At 46.2% G+C, this 9,741-nt stretch overlaps 1 protein-coding gene across 1 annotated transcript in view; it reads left to right on the forward strand.

Moving 5' to 3' along the window:
- Positions 1–3,980: 3,980 nt before the first annotated feature.
- Positions 3,981–9,741, forward strand: part of GJA5 (gap junction protein alpha 5) — a 17,597-nt gene continuing 11,836 nt past the window's right edge. Inside the window, exon 1 of the mRNA XM_017515226.2 lies at positions 3,981–4,152. The gene's annotated coding sequence lies outside the window, so the exon portion shown is untranslated. The remainder of the gene's footprint in view (positions 4,153–9,741) is intronic.

Raw genomic sequence — 9,741 nt, forward strand, 5'->3', positions numbered from 1 at the left:
TCCTAAGCAAATTAATACAGGAACAGAAAACCAAACATCGCATGTTCTCACTTATAAACGGGAGTTAAACACTGGGTACTCATGGACATAAAGATGGCAACAACAGACACTACGGGGTAATAGTGTCTATCGTATAGAAGGAGGAGGGAAGCAGAGGCCAAGGTTTACCAGCTGTCGGGTGCTCTGCTCAGTTCCTAGGTGACAGGAGCAGTCGTACTCCAAACCTCAGCATGTGCAATATACCCCGATAACAAACCTGCACAGGTACCCCCCGAATCAAAAATAAAAGTTGAAATTAAAATTAAAATAATAAATAATTTAATTTAAATATAAAAAATAAATCTTTCTTTTTCTTCCCCTTCATTATAGCACAACAAAGAGGTTACCCTGTAGGAAGCTGTTTCCCAAATGATTTCTTGTCTCCCGTACCTTAGCACTTTATTGTATCATCACTGACACAATACATATAGAATACTGCTGTTTATACTAATAGTTTTGTCTTAGCAGCTCTTTTCTACAACTAGAATGGCAGCTCCTTGTGACAGGGAGGGCCCTTGTTTCTCACATAGAATAGGCCAGGCCCATAGGAATAGCCAAGGATTCCTGTTGAGATAAGACCCTGATTACGGTTGAGAAGGTCTTTATAAGGTCATTTTTCTGTCTTTTTATCTCAAAGAATGTGAAATGTGCCTAGTACAATGCCTGGCACGTAGTAAATGTTGAATGAAGTTTATTTTGCAATTCCACCTCTATAGCCTTTCCTTCCAGGTATGATTTACTAATTCTTTGACTGGATTTTGGCTTCCTCTCTAAATCCCCTCTGAGTCCTCCCTATTTTGTAATGGGTGAAACACAGACTTTGATCCCTCTTTTTAAGACGCTTCCTTGTGCAAAATGTGAGGAAGGGGAGGGCATGGCGGACGCTCAGCTCCCACCCTTGGCCCTCGTCCTGTCCTTTTCTCTGTGCATTGAACATCTGCTTAGGGGCTTCCTCCTAGCTATGTGGTGATCGCCAGACTCAGCTCCTTTGGAGAATCACCTCACATCCACAGCCAAATGAAGCGTTTGTTGTTGTGTTTACTTCTGTCAGTCATTGCCTGAGCCAGGTGAGGAATCAAGCACATTTCCGAGCGGCCAAGCTGTCCTGGATGCCATGCCGAGTGGTCCCAGCTGGAGAGCTGTTTGACCTTGTTGACTTGGGATGATCCCAGCCAGAGACCTCAGCCTCCTCCCAGCCCTGAGGCAGACTTCTTGGACTTCCTCTAGCAACCCATCCAGTTTCTTCACTGCTTTATTTCTCTATCAGCCAAACGCAAAGGGAGAATTTACCTTGTACACCCCGCTGTCCCTCCAGAGTCGTGGGTATATCTGGGCAGTTCTTTCCTTCTGCACATTCAGAGAAAAACGGAGATCACCTCTCCTCCAGCAGCCCACTGAACTGGGAGTGTACACTCCACTAAACCTTTCAGACCACCTCCCAGCTGATACTTCATGGGTTCTTTAACTGGCTACCTCCTGGATGAAGAAGTAAGTTGGTCCTAGGTGTCCACTGCTCTTGTAGAGAGGCTGGGATGTAGGGACAAAGTCGCAGTGTGAAAATAATTTGTTTTGGAGAAGCAGGGCTTGCTATTGGGTTCACATGCTGAATTCTATCATGGGACTTAGGTCCAGCCATGGCAAGTACAGGCAGGGAGGAGATTTGTATTGTATTGTGTTTGTTGTGTTGTGTTGTATTGTATTGTGTTGTGTTGTATTGTGTTTGTGTTGTGTTGTATTATATTGTATTGTGTTGTGTTGTATTATATTGTATTGTGTTGTGCTGTGTTTGGTTGTATTATATTGTATTGTATTGCGCTGTGTTGTGTTGTGTTGTATTGCATTTTTTGTGTTGTGTTGTATTATATCGTGTTGTGTTGTATTGTAATATGTTTGTTTTGTTGTGTTGTATTATATTGTATTATGTTGTGTTGTATTATATTGTGTTTGTTGTATTGTGTTTGTTGTGTTGTGTTGTTTGTTGTGTTGTGTTGTATTATATTGTATTATGTTGTGTTGTATTATATTATATTGTGTTGTGTTGTATTGTTTGTTGTGTTGTGTTGTACTGTATTGTGTTGTATTGTATTGTGTTGTGTTGTTTGTTGTGTTGTATTGCATTGTGTTGTATTGTATTGTGTTGTGTTGTACTGTATTGTTTGTTGTGTTGTATTGTGTTGCATTGAATTGTGTTGTGTTTGTTGTATGGTATGTGTTATATTGTATTGTATTGTGTTGTGTTGTATTGTGTTGTATTGTGTTTGTTGTATTGTATGGTGTTGTGTTGTATTGTATTGTGTTATTTTGCAGCCACATCTACAGTACCTCCACGTTCCCAACACCATTCTGTGTGCTTTTCACGTACTCATTAGTCCTCATGAGAGCCCCATGAAGTAGATAATAGTCCCAATTTACAGTTGAGGAAAATGAGCTGCATAGAGGTTGACTTGCCCACTGTCACACAGGCAGTAAGTGGCAGAGCCAGGATTCAAACCCAGTCAGGCTGGCCCCGGAATCTGCTCTGATGCTGCATAGAAATGGGGTAAACTATGGCTAAGGAATCAAGAATCCTGCATTTGCTTTCACCAGGGCTGTTGCCTTCCTCGAAACTGGAAATTCAGCCCCTTGCTCTTTCCTCTCTTGCTGATCCTAAGCTCATTCACCCAAGAAAAATATAGCCCATTAAGGAAACGTCTTCGCAAAGTCTTGAAACGCTTGTGGCCCGTGCTTTGTGGAAAAGGCATGTTTCAGGTGATGATGTGGAGCAAAGGGGTTGTTCTGGCTTCCTGCCCTGCCTCTGCCACCTACTACTGTATACGACATTGACAAGTGGCCGTTTCTCTGGGCCTCAGTTTCCCTGGATGTCCCAGATGGTCATGGAGGTTTTCTTTAGCTCTCGGAATCCGTGGGCTTAGTCCCTGACTTGTCTGATTTCAGTCCACTCATAGTAATCTCTGTTGTCGACACTTACCTGCTTCCAACTGGGTCCCTGGCTACGTGTTTAAGTTGAGGAATCTGGGGGAGAAGTTGGAGAATGGGAGGGTCTGAGGAGAGAGATAACCCCCAGTTTCTGAATTTGGTCACCTGTGCATGTGATGTAACAAGAGCCAGCCTTACTTTCATCAGTTCAGTTCCAGTTGGGAGACCTGTCTGCTTTCATGGAAGGAGCAAAAAGATGAATGTTGGCACTGGCGAAAATTTCCAATCCTGATTCTGTCGCTTACTTTACACACTGGGTCACCATAATCATGTTACTTGATTTCTCTGAACCTCAGTTTCCTCAAATATAAAATGCAGAAAAGATCTACCTTATTGAATTAAAAATTAGAACGATTCAGATAAAAATAGGCAATATATACGTGAAGTCTCTAGCCCAGTGCCTGACACATAGAAGGTGCTCGCCTCTCTTTAAAGGGGAAGGGGAGAGAGTATGATTCTGGGACTGAGGAATGCCCTTGGCTTTTGGAGCTGAGAGGTCAGCATTCCTTTCCTTTCAGGTTAGTCCTGGTGCCTATACTGAGTGCTGGAAGGCTGTGACTTGGAGATCGTCTTTTCCTGTGCCGGCTGATGTTCAGTTCATTAGTGTGGGCATAGTAGAAGTCCCAAAAAAAGGCTTGTTAAGTGAGTGAACACCCTCTTTTTCTCTCACAAGGGGAAAAGAATGGGACGAGGGATCTCTTTGGCAGTGCCAATCTTCCTGCTGATGCCGCAGAAGAGCCATGGCCTGGGAAGTCTGAGTCCACGCAGCAGAGGGGTGGGCAGAAAGAAACCTAGGGAGGTGGTGCACCGGCAGCCCAGGGGAGGCAACGTGGAGGACTGCTGGGAGGACAAGGATGACAGGCAGACAGGGAGGAGGAGGGAGGAAGACGTTTAGAGCAAAGAGTCTAAGAGCGCAGAAGAGAGAAGGGGGAGGGACGGATTCAGAGGGGGAAAGGGGTGGAGAGAGAAAGAGTAGGAAGAAGTGGGAGGAGGGAAGGCGGCAGATACGATTAAAAGGGGGTGGAAGAGGAACAACTGACAGGCTCAGAAGCAAAGAGGGTGGGCAGTTGGCGAAGAGGCAGCCAGCGTGTGAAGAAGCCAGCGGAGGGGAAGTCCAGGGAGGAGGAAAAGCAGCAGGTAAGAGTGGACTTGAGTCTGAAAACTAAACTACAAGTGGGTAGGAAGTAGCCAGAAGAGGGGAACGTGGCTTCTGGGCTGGATAGAAACAAAGCTCTTTCTCTCTACCTGTGAGTTTATTCTCTATCCATCCCACTATTTCCCGTGATAGTCAGGTGTGGATATATTAAAAAGGAAGGTTTAGTGAAGCAGCAGATACATTACTTCCTTGATTTAGAGGGAGCTGGAGAATTGCAAGTGGGGGCACCTTGGGGCTCCAGCCTACTCCTGTGGAGTTCAGTCCTCTGGGTGCCCCTTAGAAGTGGGTCACCAGTCAATTCCCAAGAACCCCTGTTGCAGGGAATTGCCTTTAAGAATAAAACCAACACTGCTTTACGACGCTGCTTCTAGGAGTGGAATCTTTTTCGAAATGCTTTTTGCAACATCTAGGGGAGTGCTTTGATTTTTTTTTTTTTTCTCCCTAAGGCATGTTGGATGGTTTAAAAATATTCCCTGCTTAGTTTCCTGCAGAGTATCACGTCCCCGCTCTGCAGTGGCCACATGCGAGAAATCCAGGCTGCCACTTTGCCGCCAGAGGAAAGAGGCACATGAAACCAGAGAGGGAGCCCCGGAAAGCACCTCCGAAGGTCTCCTTTCCACTTGTAGTGCAATGTAGAGACCACGGGGCAGAAAGATTCTGTTAGTTCCTTCCTGGACCCTTCTTGTGAGCATGTAGCGAAAGAGCTCAGACTCAGGGGCTGGGAGGCCTTGTAACAGACACGTCCCCCTGCTGGGCCTCAGTTTCCTCATCTATAAAATGGGGGATTTGAGCTAGAAGTTTGCCTCTGGTTCCATTCAGCAGTCACGCTGTGTAAGGCTGTGATTCTCTAGGCTCACATGCAACTCAGAGCCACTGAAAAAGTGAGGCTCAGCACAAGGATTTCCCATCTGGCTCTGTTGCTCCGTTTTCCCCTTGTTCTCTCTCGCAGTATTCCATTATAATACATGCGTTCCTGGTTCTCACTCCCCAGCAGTCACTGGGGCGGCTGATTCTGGAGCAAAGCTTTAACATAAAGCAGTCCAACTGGCTGGAGGGAAGGCAGGGCAGGGCAGAGAGCACTGAACAGGGAGTCAGGAGACCTGAAACCAGCAAAATTGAAGGAGAGAAGATACCAAGGGGAGCATGTGGCAGTGCTGTGGCTCAGGGTTGGGGACACCGGCTGGTATTTAGAGGCCTTCCAGCCTGACTTTCACATCCGCAGGCCAAACGGTCTCCATGCCCTCCACCCACTGTCCCCAGAGTCACAGCCCAGCCCAGCCCTTGATTCACTGCTCCTGAGGGAGAGCTGTGAACTTGCCACCTTCCTGCCAGCTTCCAGGGTTGGCAGACTTGTTTGGAGCCTGCTCCCTTGGCTGTCCCTCCAAGCCTTTTTCTCACTCAGCACCTGTGAGTGAGGAGTCCCAATGACCACAGCCTGCAGAGCAGGGAGTACCAGGAGGGGGTTCTGTGGCTCCCGACACAACGCTCTCTAAGCATCCCTCATTCACACATGTGACGCTCACAGAGCCGCAGCAGTCCCAGAATCAGGCTGCCCGGCTTTGTCTCTGCCTTAGAACCTCAGAGGTCTGCTCACTGTTCTTAGAACTTAACGGCCTCCTTAACTCCTTTCTCCTCTCCTAGTACCGCCTAAGGTCTGAGAACATTAGAACTGAAAGAGGTCTTTTCCATTACCAGCCTCCTTCTTCGACAAATAAGGAGAGCGAAGCCTAGAGAAGGAGGAGACGGCGCAATGAGTCAGGGCTGATTGAGGACCCGCAGCCCTGCGCGCTCACACCTGGGGCTCTTCTAACCTCCTTCTCTGGCTGCGTTTTCCCAGCCACCATCTCTCGCTGATTCTTCCACTTGCATCTCTACAATTCTGTTTGGTGGGACTGACTCCCACCTGCTCCCCTGCTCTTCATCATCTGCACTGGCTGTCACTGGGGCGCAGGCAGTGCGGGGTGCTGCCACAGTGCTGCCTAGTCTCTTGGGTACTGGTTGTCCCCACTTCTTAGGACAGGAGGGCTGTCTATGTGGATCCATGGGGACAGGAACTAGATGTCCTGCCATCTTCGGGGCTGGGAAGACCCAAGGCCAAATCTCTATCCCACGTCCTAGGGAAGGACTCACTTTCTGGGGATTCCAGTAGCTCTCTGTGTGAGCGAACTCTTATAAGTGCCAACCTGGGCTCAAGCGTTGGGCTGGACAAAGGGGAGAGAGGACCATTTTCCTGGAAAGCTTCAGGGTTCCTGGAAAGGAAGCTGACTTCCTTCCTGTTGTTGGAAGCTGCTGGCTCCTGGTGACACCAGCTTGATGCCGCTTTGAGAATCAATTGTTTGTGACACATTAGCAAATAATGGGCAAATACGGTTTAGTATTCAACAGCCCACTGAGAGTCAGGAGGTCACAGAATCAGAAGTGTTGAAAAGGCACAGAGGGAGCTTAGAGTTTATCTAATTCAGGGGTAGGGCAGAAGGAAGAGCTTGGACATTTGGCTAGGATTTTAGCTGTGTGACCTTGGGAAAATTACTTAATGTCTCTGACACTCAGTTTCTTTATCTGCCAAAGATGCTAATAAATATCTTCCTCATAAGGCTTTTTGAAGATTAAATAAAGTATTTTAAATGGCTATCACATAGAAAGGCTTCCCATGAAACACAATTCCGAGGAGGTATTGCTGGTTTTTTATGACCACGGGTTTTTTTTTCTAGGACTGCTTATGCTAGCCTCTAAGCAGGAAGTCAGAAACTCTGGACTTGCCTTTTGACTCTGCCACTAACCTGCCATACTTCACAGCTGAGCAAGTCAGACTCCCCAGATGTTCTAACTTAAAGATGGAAGAGCCTCAACTCTTTTGTTTCACAAGTGTGCAAAGTGAGGCTCAGGGAGGGGAAACCTATGGTCACAAAGAAACAGCTGGAACCAGAAAGGAGCCTCTCTTCATGAAATGGTAACACTGTATTTCACTGGGGATTTCCAGAATCTTACTCCAACCTGGCAACTCCATGGTTCAGAACCTCAGGAGACGATGGAGGTGGCCAGGGGTGAAGATGTCCCTTACCCTCAGATCACAGAGTAGGCAGCCCCCTTCTCATCCAGGTAGAATTAAGTCTGCTTCAAACCTCTTGTTGTGAGTATGCCTTCGGCTTGGTAATCAGATTCAAAAGCGCTACAGCTCCTCAGAAGAAAGGCATCATAATGTGGAGCCAGGTGGAGTCCAACTCCAGGCCCAAAAGCTTGAGTTAAAGACACATTAGGAGGCAGGCTGGACCTAACACAGGAATGAGAGTGGCCTGATTTGAGTGCGCCCTGCACCTCCATGATTCTCCAGCTCTGATTCAGGAGGTCTGGATGCCTAGTGAAATAACTAATTTATAGACAAATGACTATCCATTGTCCGGATTTTTCCTAGCTACGACAATTACCCTCTTGTACCTGTGCCACACGAGGGTCCTTCCTGTGCTGCTAACCAGCCCGAGGCACTGTCAGATTCTGCATCAACTTGTCTGGTTGGATCATGTCGAGAGGAGTTTTTACTGGAACTGTCAGAAAAGAAAACTAGGAACTAATATTATTGAGTGCCTATATGCCAGATACTGTTCTAGATGCTTCCACATATCCACACATTATATTATTCCCATGAGTAAACATTCCCATTTGTCAGTTGACTTAGAAACTGGAAGGATAAGTGACTTCCTTAGGGTAACACCACTAGAGAGTGACACAAGCAGGGTCCTAGCCCCACAATCCCTCAGAGACCGGAAGTCCCTCCACCCAATGACTCCTGTTCTGTTGTTCTTGATATGATTTCACATCAATGGAACACCAGAGCTGTTTGGCCAGCTGAGAACCGGGCAGTCGATGCTGCTGCAGCCAAGAGCACTTGCTGGCTAAAAAAGGAAATAACTTTCTATATGTGAATTCTGGCCAAATCATGGCAGAGGCCGAAGAGTCTGGGAATCCTGACCACTGTGGGCTGAGGGCCCCAATGTAATAATACTTAATTGTGGGAGCAGCATATACAAGAGATGGCCAGCCGGTGAGCAAGAAGCTAAAAGCGTCTTTCATGAGGCAAGGTAAAAAGTCCTGCTCTCACAGTTAAGAGACTGGAGTTCTGGGCACGAGTCTGTCATCATCTGTCAGTCCTAGTCCTTGATTTTCTTTCCCTTGTCGGAGACATAGGGAGGACGTGGGCTTTAGAGTTAGGCTAGCTGGGTTCAAATCCTTTATGTAGCATTTGCCAGCTGTGGTACTTAGTACAAGTACTTAGTCTCTGAACCTCAGTTTTCTCATCTGTAAAATGGGGCAATACTACTTTCCTTGCAGGGTTAATGGGAGGGTTAGAAAGCTTAGTTATAAAGGGCTTCACACATGGGAAATACAACGTAGTGTTGTTATCCCTATGACTTAACTTCCCCCGACCTCTAACATCTAGTTTAAAAATAAGGAGTTGAGTTTGATTGATCTCTACGTTCCTTCCAGCTCTACTGCACTATAAATCTATGACAAATGGGGGCAATAATAAAGAAATGTGGGCATTATAATAGAATTTTCATTAACAATTAATTGCATGGGACTAAGTAACTCCCTTGGAGTAATTAATTAACAATTAATTGCATGGGACTAAGTAACCCCCTTGAAGTAATTAATGAGGACCTCCCAATATTGTGTTGTAATTTAATATCTCCATTTAATACTTCTTTTCATTCACTCCTTACAAATATTTTTTCTTCCAACAGTTTAAGAAGAAAATTATTTATCTTAGCATAAATCTCTTTCTCCACTATACTCCCTTCTACTTCCTTGGCTTTGAAGCAACTCTCTGCCAGCAGGGTGTCTCTGAGTGGACCAATCTGTTCTTGCCAGAATAAAATAATTAAATTTAAAAAGGAGTTAATTATCGAGGTGCCACTGGCTAGCGTAGGAGGAAGACTGAAGTGAGTACTTCATCTTACCCGTCTCTTCTCCTCTCATCTCTGACTCCCTTTCCCCTCTACAGTGAGCTGGGCTCAGGGATGCTGGCCCTCAGTGAACTTCTGATTCTGAGGAAGGTGCCCACACTGCCCAAATCCGTAGCTCCAGCTATAACATCATATGCCTGATGATTTCTCCTAGGCTAAGTAGTTACCCCAAACCTAAATGAGGAAAATAATGAAAATTCCAAATGTAAGAATTACCACCAATCGCTTACAATCAACTCCCTATCCGAACAATGATCTCAATAAACATTCCTGCTTCAATCATCTTATATAAAAGTGGCCAGCCTTTGGTAAGGATTTTCCAAAGAAGGAACTTTAGGTGATTTAGACAGAGTTTAGCACAGTTGTTAAAACAGCGACACTGCTGTCATATGAGCTAGGGGCTGGGTTTGACTCCACCTCCACCTCTTACTAGCTGTGTGATCTTGCTCAAGTTACCCCCTCTGAGCCCTGAGGGTAAAATAATGGGAGGCCAGGCACGGTGGCTCATGCCTGTAATCCCAGCACTTTGGGAGGCTGAGGTGGGCGGATCGCCTGAGCCCAAGAGTTTGAGACCAGACTGGGCAACAGAGCAAAACCCCATCTCTCAAA

The sequence above is a fragment of the Cebus imitator genome, unplaced genomic scaffold, assembly GCF_001604975.1.
Source record: "Cebus imitator isolate Cc_AM_T3 unplaced genomic scaffold, Cebus_imitator-1.0 Scaffold543, whole genome shotgun sequence".
NCBI classification, from domain to species: domain Eukaryota; kingdom Metazoa; phylum Chordata; class Mammalia; order Primates; family Cebidae; genus Cebus; species Cebus imitator.